Source organism: Monodelphis domestica, chromosome 2, assembly GCF_027887165.1.
Source record: "Monodelphis domestica isolate mMonDom1 chromosome 2, mMonDom1.pri, whole genome shotgun sequence".
Lineage (NCBI taxonomy): Eukaryota > Metazoa > Chordata > Mammalia > Didelphimorphia > Didelphidae > Monodelphis > Monodelphis domestica.
The window spans coordinates 74095176-74116775 of NC_077228.1; the positions used below are offsets into that span (position 1 = coordinate 74095176).

Here is a 21600-nt window from a genome sequence, read left to right on the forward strand (position 1 = left end):
TTACATGTATCCTATACTTCCTGGTTTTTCCATGACTTGTTAATCAAATAAAACTATATATACAGCCATGACCTCAACCATTTGCTGATGGGGGGCTCCCAAAGAGGGAATAGCCATAGGGATAGAAGAATTTAGACAAATCAGTGAGTGATAATAGATAAGCAACAAAACCACTGTAGAGTCCAAGAGTAATTGGGGAAGCGTTCTGTGATGGACTCAACCTGTAGGACTCCTCTATTTTTCCTGCTTTTTGTTTCACAAGAAATGGGGCCCAATGGTCCTGATTATTGACAAAACCAACCTATGACTCTTTTGTATACCTTGCTTCCACACCCCACATGAGCCCCCAGTAGATTCTAAGTTGCTTAATGAAAGGAATTGCTTATTTCCATCTATATTCCCAGCATCTAATATAGTAACTTGCACAGAGAAAATGTTTAATAAATGTTTGTTTAATTGAATTGAAAACTGAGACCTAGAGAAATAAAGAAACTCACCTGAGGCCACATGGCTAGTTAATGATGGACCTGGAAATCGTAACTCATGGTTCCTGACTCCTATTCCTATTTATTCTTTTTTTTTCTTTTGGTTCATGTGAATTTTGTCACACAAACTATAACTGCTTGGAAATTTCTGTCAACAGGATAGAGGAAGAATCAATAGGTGCTGTTGACACCTAAAAAGACAAATATAAAAAAAGATGAAAATATGTAATTATCACATCCACAATGAGAACAGTTTATTTGAGAGAAATAATGAGATTAGTAATACTGGAAAGGTGGTACCAGTGGAAGTCAAATACATCTCAAATGGATGTATGACCTCAATTTGAATGTTCTTACCAATGACACCAATCACATCATATTTATGTCCACTCATCTTTTGTTACTCTTGCCTGTTTTTTCCCATGACTTTGCCACAGGGGGTCCATCCAATAAATTAGAGGTCTTTTCTCCTTTTTCCTGGTATCAAGAAGACACTCAGGATGTCCACTTGGCATCCCTCACCCTCATCACATGGTCAACCCATCTTTTTTTCCTTCCATACAGTTCCCTAATGACATCACCCTTTTATTTTTTGTCCATTTTGTACTTCTTGTCCCTCACTGAATATATATTACAAACTATTCATACACATAATGTATCTCTGTGTTGCTTTCAATGTAAATTCTTCCACGAGTGCTCTGTTACATGTCTTGCAGTCATACAACACCAGTGGAATATTCGTGCTAACAATATGGATCTTTATTTCTAGCAGACGTTTGAGGTCATTAAAGGAATCTTGAAATTTCCAGAAGGGGACCCTGTTTAATCTCTTTCTATTTAATTTGGAGGCCCAAGATCTTGTCCATTACTATTATCTGTCCCACAAATATAGACATATCTATATATGCATTGACAAAGAGAAATCAATCCATGTCCAAGGTGAGAGAAAGAAAGAGAATGAGAAAGAGAGACAGAGAGAGAGAGAAAGAAAAAGAGATAGTCTTCATCTACTTTGCCTTTCCTATGTGGATATAAAGACAGGAAAAAGTTCCCATCCATGTCTTAATTCACTCAGTGATTCTGGTGAAACCTTTGAGCTAGAGAATTCTGTGTGCTTTTTAAGCCAGTAAATAGATAAGAATAAGAGATGCAGATGAACCACTGACAACCTCAAGTATTACACTGACAACAAGTATTACAGATGTACTTGGCTAAGCCCTACTACCATAGCTCCTTACCCACCATCACTATCTTCATAGCTGTGCCATTCAAACAAGAATCCAAGTCCCAAAAGATGAACCAAATCATAATCAGGTTGTGAAAGGGATAATCAGGAATCAAGGTCAATAAATTGGCCCAATATTGGGACTCAGTGCTAATCCCATGGTATCACAGGAGATCAATAGATCTCATAATCAAGCTATGGCAAGAATTGTTGGCTTAGAGATGGACCTTGCACCTGCTTTCCAATTGTACTTACTTCAGTCTTCTAGGATTGCTGCACAAGTTTCTGAGTCAACAACACTGAAGGTACATAAGCCCAGTACCACATCTCCTCTAGGGTCATGAAGGCAGTGACCAAACTTTTGGCTCCTCTTCAATCTCTCAGGAGAATGTCATAGATGACTCTTCATACTAGGAGAATTCAATAAATATTGCTTATGGATTAGAATTTTGGTCATTTCCATTTTAAGAGTAAAATGGTTTTCCCATGATAGGGGATTGGGGGCCAAGGGCCAGATTTTAGAACTTCCATTTCTGTCCCAAACTGTGATTTCTTTAAAGTAGAAATTTTTGTGATATGAAAACTCTATTATTGTAGATGAAGCATTTCTTTATCAATTAGAATCTTATAGAATTGCCTGGAGCATTGAGAGCTTAAGCAACTTGCTCAGAATCATCTAAATCAGGGGTGTCAAACTCAAATAGAAATGGGGAAGGGGAAACAATAAACTACTTAAGGATCCCTAGATCTGCACATTGACTTAGAAAATCACATATTAACATTATGCTCTATTGTATTTTTATTTATTTTGACAAATATTTATTTTACCAAATATTACTCTAATGTTTTAATCAGACTTGGGAGTTTTGTTGGACCAGTGTTTTATTCTTCTAATCTAGATAATAGGTATTGGAGTCAATATTTGAACTCAGATCTTTCAGACTCCAAGATCAACCCTCTGTCAATTCAATAGGCATATCCTCCAAGTCAAGCTCCCTCTCTAGAATATGTATAGGATTTAAAATTTTCTACTTCCCAACTAACAACTATACAGGGAGTCTTTTTCAGTGACTCTAGTACTTAGCCCAATGTCTTACACACAGAATTTAATAAATACTCATTTACCGATGGATACTTTCCACAGCATTTTTCAGGGAAGAAAGTCAATAAACAGTATTATTTACTTACTATGTGCCAGGCACTATGCAAAGTTCTAGAAAATAAAAACAAAGTCCAAAGATAGTCCCTGCTCTCAAGGAGCTCACAGTCTAATGGAAATACATTTATTTTAAATCATACAAAGAGCTGGGCATCTATTCTCCTTAGAATTACTGATGAGGATTAGGTAATAGCATATACTTACTCCAAGATCACACAAGTTTGTAGGGATTGTTGGAGTTGACAACCTTTGAGAAGCAGTGTATAGTTCCTTCTGTTTTCACCCCATAAAATGGTGAAATAGTATTATCCAAGGTCACAGAGGGCAGAAATGGCATTCAAATCCTAGTTCTATGGCTCAAGATTCAAAATTGCTTACCTGCAGGAGAGTTTTAAAAGAAGAAGAATCAATATGTGAAAAAGGTGAAGAAAGACATTCTAGATAGTAAGAATACAAGAACAAATGAATATGTGGAAATAAGAATGAAATGCTTGGAGTGGGGAGAAGAGGAATCCAGAAAAAGGGGCAGAGAGCAGGCTATTTGCCTGGATATGGAATATAGTCTATAAAGAGGAATAATATTCCCCCATTCTTCCCTTTGCCTAGATCAGTATTTTATACAAAGAGGCTCAAAATACATCTACTAATTGAAGAATTTAATAGTGCTGAGATACTTGAGTTGACTTCCAATTTGGACAAGAATCATGACTGGGTAGTCTGAGAAAACTTGATTATGCCTCGAGTAATCTAGAGATTATCAAATGAGTTGAATAAGGAATCATTTGAGATTTTAAAGAAAGTGCAGCTTTCTATCATATCCCATAGGAGGAATTGGGTGGGAGAGGGAGGAAGGAATGGAAGGAGAGTACTTGGCTTTGGCCCTTGACAAGACACTCCTCTCCCCATCCCACTTTGATTTTCAAGGGTCTAAAGAATTTTAGACTTCCAATTAGGGTTTTAGCTGCTTCCATGTATCAGACAACCTCAGTGTCTACATCTACCAAGGCTAAAATAGATCAAGATTCACCATGCTCATTTCTTGAACATTTTACAAATGGGAAGAAAGGTCTTCCAGAAGCCAGAAGGAGCCCTCTGGCAAATACATCTCTAAGCATCAGCCCTCTTTCTCCTAGATTCTATATGTACTATGGGAAATGTCTTATACCAACTTTTATTACTACAGCTCCTTAGTAAATATCCATTTCTAAAAGCTTCTTAAAGCTGGCCTACTAAATAAATAATAATAATCAACATTTTTGAGGAGAAACAAAAGAGTGGAGAATCAAGCTAATAGCTTTAGTGAAAGAGTCCCAACTCCTTGGCTATGCCCCCAAAGCGGCTAAAACTGAGCTTGAGAGACCCAACTTGCCAAAGAGAGGAAGCTGAGATTAAGGACCTCAGAGATCACAAGGCTATACAAGGAAAACTTTGTACCCTCTTCTGGCAATCTGAAAGAACAGCTTGATTGAGAGAGACATCTGGGATAGTTAAATAACAATTTGTGTAAAAGCATTCAGGTGAGAACTGCTCCCTTTTAGCCTTATATAGATTTGTTTGCTCATAATAATCCCAATGATAATGATAATGATGAAGATGGTGGTTTTATGAAAACACAAAGTCCTTCCACATCAACAATGTGACCATAAGCTTCAGAGATCAGAGAGACCTTCAAGAATGTCCAGTTATTTATCTCCTCAGTTTATAGTTAGGAAAGGTCACCCAGAAAATAGGTAATCAAGTCCCCATTAGAACCCATTTACTTTCACTACAACTCTAGTGCTATTTCCAATTCTTTACCTTCTTTTTTCTTCCCTTCTATATAAATTAGCATTTTTCCCCCATGACTACAAGAGTTTGGATTGATTCCCGTATCCTGCTTTGGACTATGAGGACACAATCAGAGAATGGGAGAGGAAATTCTCAACATAAACACAAAAGATAATCAAAGTCTCTCCCAGAGGCCACTTGATCCCCCAGGCTACCCCACGCATTCAGTTCCCGCTTCTGTTTCTGGAGGGGGACCCAGGCCATCACCTCCATGTATTGGCTCCATGTTTTGGCTGGCTTCCCAAGCCCCCGTGTAGCCTGAAAAGTCTCACCTTGCCTTTGAGTCAGCACGTCCCTTCCGGGAACTCTGAAAAGCTTCTCTGCACCTCCCCGAGAGTCTGGCACACCAAAGGCGGACGAGGAAGGGGCTCCTGGGTGTGTCGCTAATCCCTTTCTCTGCTTCCATGTCACATTTAATTACTCACTCAATACAGAATTATCCATACCAGGGCTCTAAACTAATGAGATGCTGCACGGCCTTCAATTGGGGGGATTACAGACTGGGGTGTCGCACATCAAGGTCACTTCTGATCATTCTGAAGCGCAGATGAGTGTGCGATAGTCTCCTCCTTAACCCAAGAGCCTTTATTTCTTATTTCTGATGGGGGGAAATTATAGCGTGGTGGTCAGAGGGAAGCTGGCCAGTGATGGCCTGATGCTGTTGGCTTTACCTCTGTGCGAAGCCTTTGTAATCAATCGCTAAATCCTTAGAGTCACATCAAAACTAATTCTCTTCTCCTAATCTTCCCAGTGGGGTCTCTTGACCTGGCCTTAAGGAAATGAGAAACAAAATAATGGCCTCCTGGTAGTATTTAGGAAGGCAGCCATCTCCCCAAATCATTGGGTCATGGAATGTTTGGAAGCTAGAGATCCATTGTCAATCCCTGTAAAAGCCGGTCTGGAGCATCTGGAGGACGGAAGACCTTGGGATGGGGGAAGGGATCTGGGCCATTTGGGGGCAAGATGGAGGAAACTGTCTATTTCACAGGGGGGAAAAACTGTTATGTTTGTTATACACATTACATGACACCTGACACCTAAAACAAATGAGGCAGTACTTGTAAAATGCTTAGCAGAGTGCCTGGCATATAGGAGGTGCTATATAAATGTGCATTCCCTTCCCTAAATGCTTGTTGACTGACTGACTTATAGGATCTCTTGAAAACCTAAGGGGATTGAGTCATAGTCATAACTTGCGATTCTTGTACCCAGGACAAGCAGGACAAAATGTTCTATCAATTTAATTGAGGGGGAAGAAATAGTAGCAAAGACCAGAATATCATCATGTCACTGCTGCTTCCAGGAAAGACGCAGAGCATTGGCGTAGATGGGGAGAGCTAAAGTAAACTGAAGAGATTTGCTGCTAATTATTCTTTCTAACTAGGTGGTAAATTCTGTTGTGTCTACAAAGCTGAAGGTTTATAAGTGCTGGCAGGGCCCCCTGCCTGAGGTGCCCCCACACCTATCTAGAGCCTGGGCTGTGTTATATATAGATTAAATAATATCAGTGTTTATTGGGAAAGATTTCTGGTGGGTTATTGGGTCGTCAGGATCTTGTGCTTGTGTGTGTGTGTGTAAAGGATGTAGGTATCAATCAAGAGGACCAGAAATGACCTCCAAGAGAAATTGTTCATCGAGATTGTCAACTATTGCAAAACCCAATGAATGAATGAATAGGTTGAATGGATAAACAGAATGAAAAAGAATTTATTAAGAGTTTACTGTGTTTAAGAGGCAGAGGAGATAGAAGGAGAACTCCCTCCGTTCCAAGCACCGTAGCCACTGATTATCTGCACCAAAGGTATCTGCTACCAAGACAGCATCCCCCCCTCCTTCCCACTATTCCCAGGTAACCTTATTCTAAAGAAATCTATACATTTATTATAGCAGCATTTTTATGGTAAGAACAAACTAGAAACAAAATGAATCCCCATTGATTTAGGAATGGCTTAAATTGTAGTATAGGAATATAGTGCAATGGTATTTCAGAGCAAGGAGTAAGAAACATAAGGAATTCAGAGAAAACAAGATTTGCAAAGACTACAGCATAGTATAATGGGGGAAGTATTGGATTTGGAGTCAGAATACCCGGGTTCAAATTGCAGCCTCACATTTTATTTTCCTTGTGCCCTTGGGATCATTCAACCTCTTGGGACTTCAGTTTGCTCATTTGTGAAATCAAGGTGTTGGACTGGATGATTTATAAGAGATAGCTTACAGCTCTAAATCTATAATCTAGTTGAAATTTCAATAAAATGATAAAAAGAAAAACTAGTAGAATAAAAAAACCAATATACACAGTAACTATAATAATATGTGCAAAAATAGTTCTAAATAGAAGACAAACACAGATTTAATCGCAAAGATCAATATTGATACAATTCATTTCTATCCAACACTAAAAGAACAATTAATTTCATAAGCTGTTTACAAGGGCAGGAAGAAAGGGATGTCTGTCAATTTCCTTCCATGATAACTATCCAGGAAGAGACAAATCAGAGAAAGTCAACTATAGACCAATATCCTTAATGAATATTGATGCAAAAATTTTGAATGAAATGTTAACAAGGAGACTTTAGGAACTAATCAAAAAGGTTGCACATCATAACTAGGCAGGATTTTTATAAGGAATGCAAAGTTGGTTCAACTTTAGAAAAATAATATGGACTCCACTAGTAACAAAAATAATCCAATTCACATGATCATAGCCATAGATACAAAAAGAAAAACTTGAAAAGATACAGCACCTATTCTTGTTTAAATACAACTAGAAATCATATGAATAAAGGACCTTTCCTCAATATAAGTAGCATCTAGTTTAAAACAAATCAGCATCATATGTAATAGTCTTTCCCCAAAAGATCAGAGGTAAAACAAGGCTGTCCATCACCACTATTATTTCACAAAGTGCTAGACCTGCTACATATACTGATAAGAAAAAGAAATCAAAAGAATGATAGTCAAAGAGGAAAAATTACTTTTTGCAGATGATATGATCTATAGAGAGAGCCATAGAGTCAACTAAAAATTACCTGAAACAATGAATTCAGCAAAGTAGCAAAATATAAAATAACCCTACAAAAATCATTAGACTAGCTCTCTCCTTCTCCCTTCCTCCCTCCCTCCCTCCCTCCCTTCCTCTCTCTCTCTCTCTCTCTCTCTCTCTCTCTCTCTCTCTCTCTCTCTCTCTCTCTCTCTCTCTCTCTTTCTCTCTCTCTCTCTTTTTCTCTCTCTCTCTTTCTCTCTCTCTCTCTCTCTCTCTCTCTCTCTCTCTCTCTCTCTCTCTCTCTCTCTCAACAAGAAAGATTAGAACTAGAAGTTCCACTCAAAATAATTCAGAATATATAGCATGTTTAGGAAAGCAACTACAAATGTACACATGGGACTAATGGGACTATATTAAAAAACTACAAAACAATCTTTAAACAAATAAAAACCTATATAAGTAGTGAGAAATTAACTGCTTCTAATTTCCCTTCCCTCTTTCTCTTCTTCATTCTTTCCTTCCTTCTTTCATTTCTTCCTAGATGGCCTAAGATCACTTTCAACTCAAGCTCAATGATCCTCTCAGTAGAGAGAGCAGGGATTAGAGGCTTGAGATATTGCATATGCTGTCAGTTTTACTTAATAGATTTTCTTTGTTACTGTTTCCCAAGGAGAAAATTGGAAAAGAGAGAGAATTGGAAATGCAGTGGAGTGGAGGGGGTCATAAAATGACTGTGATATTTAAAAGTCATCACCTAGAGCACCTAGGTAATTCAGTGGATAGAGAGCCAAGTATGGAGATGGGAAGTCCTGGGTTCAAATTTGACCTAGATACTAACTAGCTAAGTAACACTGGGCAAGTCATTTAATCCCAATTGCCTAGCCCTTACTACTCTTTTCTGTTTAGAAATGAATACTTAGAGTCGATTCTAAGACAAAAGGTAAGAGGTTTGCTTTTTCATTAAGTCATCAATAGAAAACTTTAAATTATTGGATGTCCTATTTGCTCAAGAAAAGGGGAAGAGTTTAATATTATGAGTTAGTGGCTGTGAGGGCCAGGAAAAGACTATGAGGAGAGATTATGGGGAAATTGCCACATGATAATCAAGATATGAGGGTTATAAAATGCCTCACCAGATACCTAATCATTAGCCATGCAGTGTCCAAGGTAATGAAAACAATAGTTTCGTTTTGATCCTATTTATTATTATTCATTTTATTTTTCAAATTTTTTTCATATATGCATTTATCTTCTCACTTCCCCTCCCTCACTGAAAAAAAACCCTAATGTAAAAAATACATAGGCAAATAAAACAAATCTTTTAATTAATCATGTCCAAAAATTTATGTTTTATTAACATATAATTGACAAAAGTATATGTCAAAAAAAATGTTCTGTGTATAACCTATATCAAATTGCTTACCATCTCAGGAAGGCAGTAGAACAGAGAGAATTAGAGGCTCAAAATGTTATGTTAAAATTGTTTTTTACATGTAGTTGGGAAAAATAAAATATTTTTCAATATTTCAACATGAAAAAATTTAAAAATGCTCATTCTACATCTTAAGTCCATCACCTCTCTTAGGAGGTAAAAAGCTGACTTCATCAACAATACTCTGGAATCAAGACTGATCATGACATTGACCTTACTCTTTAAGTCTCTCAAAGCTGTTGTCTTTACATGTTGTTTATAACACAAATTATTCTTCTAGCTTTGCTCACTTCATTTCATACATCTTCCATGTTTCTCTAAAGCCATCCCCTTCATCACTTCTCATCAAGCACTTTACCCAATTACATGCACTCAGTTCTTTTCCAATGGTGATAAACCTTCAGGATCACACTCTTGTGGTCTTCAGTGTGTGGTGGTAAAGAAGAGACAGAAGAACCTAGAATCGGACACCACAAAGTTCAGGGGGTCTTGAATTCTCAAGCCAGGGGACAAAAATCAGGGAATGACAGAAGAGAGTAACAATAAATCACATTGCGTTATTGCTTTTAAAATTTATAGAATGTCTTCCTTGAAATAATACTGTGGCATCAACATCTGGCAATATTATTTCTCCCATTTCATAGATTTTTATTTTTTAACATTTTATAGAGGGATGTAAGGTTCATGTGACTTAGTGAATCAAGAAAGCTTCCTGATTGCTAGTAAGATTCTGATGCTTTATACACATTCTTACTTCACCACTAATTGATCAATCATCTCTTTCCTCTACAAAAAAAGGGGAAAGGATATATGATATATTCCCTTCATTTGTGCCCAATCTCTAAAAAATAAAAATTTAAAAAAGAATAATTTCAGGACAAGTCAGTAACTGTCCAAGACTACATCTTGTAACTCAAGTTCACATCTTCTGTCTCCCAAAGTAATTTTCCTTCCACTCTGTACTGCTGCCTAAAGAAGCCTCAAGGCCAAGACCAAAGGTCCCCTGAATCAGTTCTGAGAAGGATCGGAGTTCTCAAAAAATTGACATGGTCAGCCACATCGGTTCCTGCCTGCCTCACCTCAACACTCCTCAAATTTCCCTTTTTCCCCTCAGAAAAGCAACCATTCTATTTTAAAGGCTACAGCAGATCATTTTTCTCTTAATGATCACAAGTCCTAGCTCCAGACTTTGACCCAACCTTGGCCCTGACAACTGAAACATTTTTCTGACCTCCTTTGGAAAATCTGCCCAAATGTCTCTCCCTAAACAATTAGGCTCCCTTGGCTAGGAGATGGCACTCTTGGGGACCTCCAGAGCCATTTAATATTTTATTTTCTACAGTTATTCCTCATTGAGAAAAACTTATGAGTGTTTCAGTGGCCCCTCTACATAAATTTCTAAGGAAGAATGAATTAGAATAGCATTTAGAAAATCTTACTTATCAGGGAAATGATACGCTCCCCTTCACTTTAATTCAGGGGTATGCAAGTAAATGTTTAACAATCAACTCACCAGAAAAAAAATGCTGTACAGGACACATTTTTAAATTTAATCTTCATTATAAATATTTTCTCCATCACTTTCTTAAATCTAGACAATTAAAAAACAATAAATCCAGCCCTGATTTGTAGCATTTATTGATCTCTAAGATGCAAACGCTTACACTAAAATTTTAACAATCTGCTCTCTCATTCAAGCTGACTCCAACACACCCCTGTCTTGATTCATTATTCAACAGAGCATAACTCACTGAGATTCTCTCCAAATTATGCACCCTCAGAGCTCTGTTGATATGGCATTATGAATTAACCTGAAGTTTTACATGGAGAGGCTGTCCTGATCTTGGTGGAGTCTCTCAAGAAAACATTCTCCTTTGGTTATATGAAGAGATGCTCTACATCAATGGAATCAAACTCAAATAGAATGGGGGAATGTAAACCTTACATAAAGATTCCCTCTAAATACATATCAACTTAGAAAAAACATATATTAACATTATCTATGTTTTACTGCATTTTTTATTTATTTTGTTAATTATTCCATTTTAATTCATTTTGGCAATGTGTTTGAAACCTCCACTGCAGGGCACATTCCTTTTCCTTAGACTAGAAAGGATGGCTTAAAGAGAGAAGGGAAGAAAAATGTAACAAGTCTTTAGACAATGATTTCTAGCTGCCCTTCAGTAGGAGGAACCAGTCTGCATGTACTAGAGGGACTCATTCTAAAGAAACTATGGCTAGAGGAAAGATGATGCTGGACAGTTCCAGTGCTGGGGGCCAGACTAATCCTGCCCAGAACAGCTAGGAAATAACATGGTATAAGTGCAAAGATCCCTAGATTTGAAGTCCAAAGATCTGAATTTGAATCCCTGCTCTGATGTATCCTACCTCTGTAGCCTTAGGTAAGTCACTATATTTCTCTGATTTCCTAGTCCACCATACTCCTCCTCTGTAAAATGAAGAGACAGAGAGACCAAGGACTTGGGATACAGATTGAGTCGTATTGTGTTCAGGTATAGGCAATAAGGGAATCTGTTTTGTCTGACAATACATGTCTGTAACTGATTTGGTTTTCTTTATTAATGAAGGTCGATGAAAGGAGATTCTAAGGACAGAAGATGAATTGTCATTGAGTAAAAAACCATAAACTTTCATTTAAAAACAAAGTGATTACAATGTAAAATAAAATAAAGAATTAAGATTTGATCAGCCTCTACATTCCCTTTCAGCTCTGAATTTATGAGTCTATATGAGTTGCCTGGACCACTGAGAAGTTAAATAATTGACCGAGGTCATTCACCCAGAAAATGGAAAAGACTGAACTTGAACCCAAGTCTGTTGTGGCTGTAAAATCAGCCTCTGTGCCCAATCCCACACTGCCTCTCAGTGAGTAAGAAAAGGCACGAAAAGCCCTGCAGCCCCAGATTTCGGCATCAAGATGAGCTTGTCTTTGCTTAGATCTAATTGTATGTTGTGGAAATCTCCTTTGGTAAAAAGCGGCGAGTGTTGTTCCAACTCTCTCAGGGTCCCTGTCCATCTGCTAGGTCCCTGCCAAGAGTTTAGCATCTCCAAGCCTAGATGGGGGTCGCTGCTCCAGCCCCGGCAGGAGTCCACCAGTTCAAAGCCCCAGAAAGAGCCTTGCCTGAGTGAAGTCCATGAAGGTTTTATTATTGCTACCCCCTCGCCAGGCAAGTCAGAACAAGCCTTCGAAGCCGAGTGATGGATGTTCACAGGGAACCCGTGGGAGTTATTAATATTCATGCTCCAGTCACACTTTTGCAAGTAATAGAAGCTTGTTTCCTGTAACACATCATTAGGCGAAGAAAACAAGTGACCTCCCGGAGCTCTGGGGCCTCTGAGGAGAAGCTGCCTATGACCCGGGAAGGCGCTTGGGAAGCGAGGACGAGGTGAGGGACAGGAGGTCATCCACCTTCCTTTCTGGGTATCTCACGATGGAGTGTATGGCTTCGACTCCCCGGATACCCCAAGAATTTCCCCGTTGTGGAAGTGAGGGCATAAGATGATAAGTTTGAGAATGAAGATTGGGGCTTGGCACATTCTGGTGAGCATCCCCGCTATGGACGGAAGCCACTTAAGTGGGCAGTCAATGATAGGGCGTGCAGGATCAAACCAGCAGCAGGATGGAGTGGCGCGAGTGCTAGAATTGCAGTCAGGCAGTCCCATGTTCCCACTTCGCCTCAAACACTGAGAAGCTGCGTAGCTCTGGAAAAGTCGCTTGACCTCTCTGATTATGAGTTTCCTCAGAATGGACAGTGGATAAATTTCATGTGAGGGGCTGTCCCCCACAGAGGGCTGTCATTGTGTGGTTCAAAGGAAGGCAGAATAGACACGTCTAGCCTCTTCTTCCTCCATACGTTTCTCCAAGGGAGACTTTAAATCCTTTCAGGAGAAGAAGTAGGAGACTAAGGCCAGATGCCTGGCCACCATGCTCTCTTCAGAGAGAGGGATTCCCACTCCCAGGGTAGATATATTTATCGGCTCCCTTAAATATTATTCATCTAGGGGATGTGGTTTTCAGGTTCAATCTAACTTCTCCCGGCTATTTCATTAATCGTGGAGAGGGGGAGGAGCAGGACTCCAAGCTCTCTCTGTCTTGACTCACCAAATACCAGTTCCACAATAAAAAGAATACATAGCAGGTTTCAAAGAAACTCAATTATCCAAGTGCACAGCAAAATAGAAACCAGAGAAAATACATAGAAGAATATATACCAGACGATATGGAGCTTTCCCACTGGAAGTGAGATAATTGAGTTGGGGGGTGGAGCTAAGTGGTTCAGTGGATTGAAAGCCTGGGCTAGAGATGGGATATCTGGGGTTCAAATCTGGCCTCAGACACTTCTTCACTGTTTGGCCCTGGGCAAATCATTTAAACCCATTGTCTAACCTTTACTACCTCTCTGTACCTTGGAACCAATACACAGTATTGATTCTAAGACAGGCAGAGACAAAGAGAGAACAGAGACAGAGAGAGACAGAAAGAGAAGAGACAGAGAAAGAGAGAGACAGACAGAGATAGAAAGAGAAACAGAGAGGAGAGAGACAGAGAAAGGAGAGAGAAACAAAGAGGTAAAGATAGAATCAGAGAAAGAGGAGGAGAGAAAGAAAGAGAGAGAGACAGACAGACAGACAGACAGACAGACAGACAGACAGACAGACAGACAGACAGAGAGACCTAGATTTTATCCAAAAGGAAATTCCCCGGAGACTCTAGTAAAACAATTTGGAGAGAGAGACTGTCAGCTCCTGACATGTCAGGTTCTTCTCAGACTTTTTTCCTTCAATAATCTGAAATGGGTTGGGTATGTAAGATTAAAATTAATATTCAGTTCTTATTTTTCATATAGTTTTATTAATAACAACTAATAGTAAAGAAAGCAGATTCAAGCCTAATCTAACCTAGCTGACCACCACCTGGCTCTCAAGCATGGTCCCACCTGGCTGCCTCCAAGGGACTAGAGAGAGAGGGCGGGGTTACAGAAACTTTATCTCCCAAAAGTAAGGACATAATGTGAGGACAAAAGTGGGATTCTGGGAAATGGAGTCCTGGGGTACAAAATTCCAATTTCACAGGTATCACCCCTCTCTTTCAAACCTGAAAGCCTTCAGAAGCACCCAAAGTGACTTCAGAACCTAAAGAACCTGAGGTGACCTTGAAAAGACTGGCATTGTCCTCTTACCACTCTTTGCCAACTCTGCCCAATCTCTCACACAGGCTCAGGACATTGATCTCCATCAATAAGAAGATAGAGCTATACCAATGAGCTTTGGGACTTGAGATTCATATATAATATATATTATGTGTCTATATACATACATGCATATGCATGTATGTGTATGTATATATACATTGCTTTTTATAACCCTTAAGGGACTATATAAATAACTGCAATCATCATCATCATCATCATGATGAATTAATTAATTAAGTGCTTGTTGCATCAAATCAAATGAAATCAACAAGCATTTATTAAGAATCTACTTGAGACCAGGCACAGTGCTAAGTGTTGATCATACACATTTAAGCAGAAAAAAAGAGAGTTCCAACCCTTTAGGAGTTTTCATTCTAAGGGGATAGAGCTGAAAGAGTTGAGTGGATGGGAATTATGGGGCTGGCATTGAATCAACAATGCAACCTGGGGAGGGATGAAGATATTCTCCTCCCAGCTACACTTTAGGCTCTCCAAAAGTCCCAGAGACTTGTTACCCATCCTCAGCATTGTCACCCTTGAACTTTTTTTCCTCTAAAGTTCTTAGGTCTTCTCTCCCTGGAACATCTCTCCACCATGGCAGACTCCTTCTACTGGTGAGTTCTTCTGATGTGCTTCAGATTCTTCAGACTCCAATCCCATGCTCCAATGTGTGTCCTTCTCCCTGCTCCCACCAATGCTTTTTAGCTCCATTTTTGGGTTGTGTTCCCCCCATTAAAATGTGAGCATGCTAGACCAAGAAGTACTCATTCTTTTTGCTTATATTTGTAACCCTAGTGTTTAGCACAGTGCCTGACACATAAATAATTCATTACTTGTTCCTTGCCTCTAGGCAACCTGCTGAGAAATAAGGCATTTTTATGACTTTTATCTGTGAAAAGGGGGCATCTACCTGATACCACCTTTTCCAAGTAAGGATGTGGTTCTCATGACTACAGATTGCCACAAAATATAAAATAGATAGTTTGCTAAGGGTAGCCAAAACCCAGGGAGGCAGGAAAAACATGTGTTCAGAGACAATAATCTAGCCTTCAAAATAGCAACTGATCATTGTAAAGGCAGAGGATGAGAATAAGCTGTATGACTCCAAAGGCAAAGATACTCTTGCCTTACCACATTTTCTCCTTCTCTGAATTTAAATCTGTGGGAATAAAGGACAGCAGAGGAACTCACCAAAACCAAAATAAAATAACAACTAGGGAAAATACTCTAGATATACAAAAGGGATGGATAGATAAATGAAATCTATAATTTCAATGGCATAGAAATAGAACCGAGAAAGAATTTCAAAAATGGATATTTTTGGTAGATCCAGAAGCTCTATCCATCCTGACAAAGAAAGAGCAAAAAGGGAACAAGGAAGGGTTGAGCCCAAGCATTTCAGAATTCAAGATTTGGAAGAGATCTCAGTAGCCATATACAAAAGAAATCCCCGTTATATAGCTGACAGGTGCCAATGATTACACAAAATCTCTTCTATATACCTACATATGCCTCTAGCCTCTACACAAAGACCTTCAAGGAGTGAGAATTTGCCACCTCTGAAGATCAGCCATTGCTGGACCTCTCTCAATTGTCAGGTAATTTTTCTTGACATCAAATTTTGTATTTGCTCTTTTAAAAAAAAAAACCTTACTTTCTGTTCTAATATCAATTCTAAGAGAGAACAGCAACAAAGGCTAGGCATTTGGGGTTAAGTGCCTAGCCCAGGGTCACATAGCTAGAAAATGTCTGAGGCCAGATTTGAATCCAGGTGCTCTTGATTCCAGAACTGGCCCTCTATCCACAGTGTTACCTAGGTGACTCTATATTTGTCTTTTTGAAGATTCTGCTCATTTCTCCTGATTTTACTTTCTGAGGTCAAATAGAAGTCTAATCCCTCTTTTATATGACAGTCTTTCAGATTTATTTAAACAGAAATCATGGAGCCCCTAAGCCCTCTCTTCCCCAGTCAAAATGTCCACAGTTCTTTTAGTAAATCCTGAAATGATATGGATTCAAGACCCTTCACCCTTACGGTTGTCTTCTCTGGATGCTCTCCAACCTTTCAACATCCTTAAATTATGATACTTAACAACTGAATATAATGCATATTCCAGATCTGATCTGACTGAAGCATAGCACAGAGTGGCTATCACTTTCTTACTCCTGACTTTGTTGTTCAGTTTTTTAATTATCCTTTCCTGTTTCATGCCCTCTGAAAATCTGATATCATCTCACCTCTTGGTTTTATTAAAGTCATTGATATAAATATTAATCAGTACAGGATCAAGAACAGATACCTGGGGCACTCTAGTGGAGACCTCCTTGCCACACTGATGTGAAGCCATTAACTCCCCTTTGGGTTCAGCCATTCAACAAATTTCAATTATATCTAATTTTATCTTTTAACCCTTACCTTCCATCTTAGAATCAATACTAAATAGTTTTTCAAGGCAGAATAGTAATAAGAGCAATGGGAAGAGTTAAGTGATTTGCTAAGGATCATACAGCTAAGAAGTGTCTGAGGCTATATTTGAACCCAGGACCTCCTGTCTCTAGGGCTAACTCTTAATCCATTGAGCCACCCAGCTGTTCCCTCCTCTGTATTTCCATCTAGCCTACATCTATCTTCTCTACAAAAAGACTAGCTACTTTCTCAAATGATAAATATCCCCCGATCTACCAGTTTAATAACCCCTTCCAAAAAATCAAATTAAAACTGGTCTGTTCTGACCTGTCCTTAAAGAAGTCATGCCCATTCTTTGTAATCATTGCTTCCCTTCCCAGATATTCACTCTCTCTTTAATGATTCATTCTGTAATTATCTTACTTATTAAAGTGAAGCTTGCTAATCTATCATTTGCAGGCTTTGTTATTGTCCCTTCTTCAAAAATTAAATAAGCATTTGTTCTTTTCCAGGATTTTGTTACCTCTTTGGATGTCCAAAATATTTCAAATATTAATGATGATAACACCTACCCATTGGATGATAATATCCATCAATTCAATAACAAAATTCAGACAAAAAAAACCAAGGGAAGAGCAAGTCAGTAAAATATTATTCTTATAAGTGGGGACCATGTAACCCAAAGAATTCAAGGAAAGTGAGAATGGGACTACATATACCGGAATATTTATCACATCAGATTTTGAAGGAGCAAAGAAATATAAACAAAGAAAGTGTCCATCATATACCAACTGTGCTATATATATGTATATATATATATATATATATGAATATTAATGTACTATGGCAAAAATATGACAAAAAAATAAAGAATTTAGAAAAACTTGGGAAGACTTGTATGAGATAAGTAAACCCAGGAACACAATTACTTAATAACTAGGATGAAATAGCAATATTAAATTATTTCAAGACTCTGATCAATGCCTTGACCCATAACCACCTCAGAAATTACTGTTAAACATTCCTTTCTTCTAGGCAGAGATAGGCAAATGCTGCAGAATGAGCCTAGCATTTCCAGATAGCTTGAAGGCTTGATTTGTTTTGCTTTATTATAAAATATTTGTTTTTAGGAAGATTCTGTGGGGAGGCAGAGTAGATAAAAATTAGATAAAACACATATTATGTCTTTACAATGTGCTAGGTACTGAGCTGAGAATACCAATACAAGCAAAGAGAGGGAATACCTCACCTCAAGGAACTTACATTATAATGGGAAAGACAGGTCATAAAAAGAAGGTAAAAATTGTGGGGAGAAAGATACTAACTAGAGGGTAAAGTGGAAATGTGAGTAGAGGAGGGCAAGGGAAAGAGAGAAAAGGGAAGGGAAGGGGGGAATCAGGAAATAAAAGCAATCAGATAGGCAGACACAGACAAAAGACAGACAGACATAAACAGAAAGATACACAGAGAGACATAATACATACATAGATACACAGATACATAGATGCATAGACAGATAGTGTATAATTGAAAAAAATCTGTTACCCTAAAAAAAAAAAACTACATTTTCCCAGACCCCACTGACTTACTGTCACTATGTACTTCCTGTAGACAGAGGATATGATGGGAGGACAGGGGAGTCCTGCCTCTCCTTTTGTCATGATGCAGAAAACATGGTGTAGGTGGTAAGCTAAGTGCAGGTATTTTATGAAATGGCTAATCAGCCATAGGCACATGGCCTTTATTTTGTGTCCTCTTTATTCCTTGATTTCTAATGATCATTTAATAAACATCCTAAAATATAATATTTTACTATTAATATTTAATTTTAAATTTTACAATAGACATAGCTACATAGACAGATAGACATAGATAGTTACATAGAGATATAGATACACACATACATAGATGCAAAGATGGATAGGCATAGATAGATAGATAGATAGATAGATAGATAGATAGATAGATAGAAAGAAAAATAGATAGTAATACAATAATATTTCTTAAACTAAGATGGGAAAGAAGGCATGGGAAGAGAAAGTGAAAATGAAATTCTACACAATTATGAAAAAGGAAGGAACCTAAGAAGGAGGAAAGAAATGAAAAAAATGTTTTCAATCTAAATAAATTCAAGAAAATTAGAATAGAGAATGTAAAGGAGGCAAAGGGAGACTGGAGACCCTGTGGGAATAGACTACTAGCAAAGCTTAAAAATCCCAGTCTCACAAAGTAAAATTGTAAGACATAAGAGAAATGTTAAAGGGAAAAATACCCTGATCCAGTCAGATTTACAGGTGAATTCTATCAAATGTTTAAAGAATAATAATGCTACATAAATTATTCTCAACTGCTAAAAAAGAAAGCATGCTAACAAACTCATTTTATGAGCCAAATATACCTAAACAGTAAAGGAATATAGCAAAGAAAAAGAACATTAGCCTAATGTGACTAATAATACTAATTTTAAATTTAAAATATTAGCAAAAAATGTTTCTCTTTTAAAATTCACTATAACCAAGATAGATCTATAATAGGAATGCAAAGATGATTCAATGTTAGGGAAACTGTTAACATAAATAATCATATTAAAAACAAACAAACAAAAAAAAACAACCTGAAACTACATTATTATATAAATAGAGAAAATGCCTTTGACAAGCTAAGAAGTCAAAGTGGATAAAAGCACTGGGTCTGGAGCCAGGAAAATCTGAGTTCAAATTCAGCCTCAGATACTTACTAGCTGGGTGATCTTGGGCAGGGCTTTTTAAATTTCTATTTGCCTCAGTGTTTTATCTGTAAAATGGGGATAAGAAGAGCATTTACTCTCCAAAACTGTTGTGAAGATCAAATAGGTTAATAATTGAAAAGCACTTAGCCCACAAAGTAAAGGCCATATAAATGGTAGCTGTTGTTATTTAAAAAAAAAACTAAAAAGGAAGTTGATGAGCATTTATTAAATGTTTACCATATATCAGGAGCTATACAAAGTGTTGGGTACACAAAGAGAAGCAAAAAAAAAAAAGGATTCCTGTCCTCAAAGACCTAATGTTCTAATGATGAAGAGAGCATGTAAAGGACCAGGAACATATAAGATGTCCACAAGGTAGGTTCTGTCTACCTTAAGTGTGTCTCTCTATATGAGGTCTTCTCAGAGGAGGTCATTACTAATTTAGGAGACTGGGAAAGGTCTCCTACAGGAGGTAAGAGTTAAGCCAGGATTTGAAAGAAGCAGGGAAAGTGCTAAAAGGGAGATGTTTTAATTTTTTAATATTTTATATGAATAAAAAGGACATATCTAAAACCAAAAGCTAACACCATTTACTCTAGATTTCTGAGCAAATGTTAAATATGAATTCTCTTTTTTCTGCCATCATAGGACACAGTTTTGAAAAGAGTAGGAATGTTACTAAAGGAGAGAGGAACTAGAAGTAAAAAGCATTCAAAAAGAGGAGATACAAGTATTCCTAATTATAGATGACTATATATAAATTAGAAAATCAGGGAAAAACTTAACAATTTTGGTAAAGAAGCTTTGGTAAAGAAGCACATTCAATGCAAAAGAAATCCATGAAAATCATAAATATTTCTACAGAGTATCAAAAATCAATACTTACATGCTATTCAAAATATTAATATTTTAAATATTTGAGAATCACATTCCATAATAAATTCATAATGAAAGTATGACCTAAATATGAAGAATATTCAAAAATTAGAGAGAAAGAAAGTATGTACCTTATAATGCTATAGGTGGCCAAAAAAAAACAAACAGAAGATAAAGGAAATTAGAAAAGAGAAAAGTATTCTTGGAAGACAAAGGAAGAAAGATACAGAGACCTTCTAGATAATGTAAAAACAAAATATACCTTTTTTTTTAATCTAAGAATTGGTCTACCCAAATGATGATTTATAATAATAAATGCAAATTAAAACTGAAATTTCACCTCATTCCTATCACTTTACCAAAACAAAAGACAGAAAAAGTCAATGTTTATGGGGCTATGAAGAAACAGGCATATATTGTTGCTGAAACTGAATTGATGTGTTCTGAAAAACAATTTGAAATTAAGAGGAGAAAGTAACGAAAATGGCCATTCTCTTTGATGCAAAGATTTTGCTGCTGCTCATCTACCCCAAGACGTCAAAAATAGAAGGGAGGATCTCATCTATACAAAAATATTTTAAGTAGTTTGTTTTTTATAGTGGCAGGGAACTTGTATCAAGGTGGGTATCCACTGATTAGAAAATGGGAAAACAAATTGTGGTACAGGAAGGCAATAGAATATTATTGAAGCATAACATATTATATGAAATATAAACTCAGAGAATCATGAAGATGAATGAACTGATACAGAGAAAAGCAAGCAGAAACAGGAGTGCATTGGCTACACCACTATAAACAGAAAGAATAATGTTTCACAAATGTAATTATAAAGTTCAAACCATAAGATAAGAAGAGGAAATGTATCTCCCCTCTTTCCTTTGAGAGGTAGGAGACTATAGGTATGGGATGTTGCCTATACAATTAAATTGAGTTGATAGAGAAACTGAGTTTGCTAAATTTTCCCTCTAATATTTGATTTAAGTTAGGAATGAATGAGAAGGTAAGACCCATTAGACTCCTTGAAGGCAGGGACTGCCTTTTGCTTCTTTTTTTAGCCCCAGAGCTTAGCACAGAAAGTTTAATAAATGTTTATTAATGGATTAATTGATATTGCAGAAATATATGTAATGTTAAAACAATGACTTTTTTCAAAAAATGATTAGAATATCTGTATTCTAAACTAGCCCAACTTCTAATTAACTGTGTACTAATCTCTTAAGGCTACTCACATTAAATAGTTCTCAGATATTTATCAGCGTTCT

General features: G+C 37.4%; 1 long non-coding RNA gene across 1 annotated transcript in view; it reads right to left on the reverse strand.

Annotated features, from left to right (window-relative positions):
- Positions 1-566: 566 nt before the first annotated feature.
- Positions 567-21600, reverse strand: part of LOC130457105 (uncharacterized) — a 35706-nt gene continuing 14672 nt past the window's right edge. The window contains exons 2-4 of the long non-coding RNA XR_008916113.1: positions 3074-3247; positions 1966-2120; positions 567-676 (exon numbers count right to left, since the gene is read on the reverse strand). This is a non-coding gene — a long non-coding RNA (uncharacterized LOC130457105). The remainder of the gene's footprint in view (positions 677-1965; positions 2121-3073; positions 3248-21600) is intronic.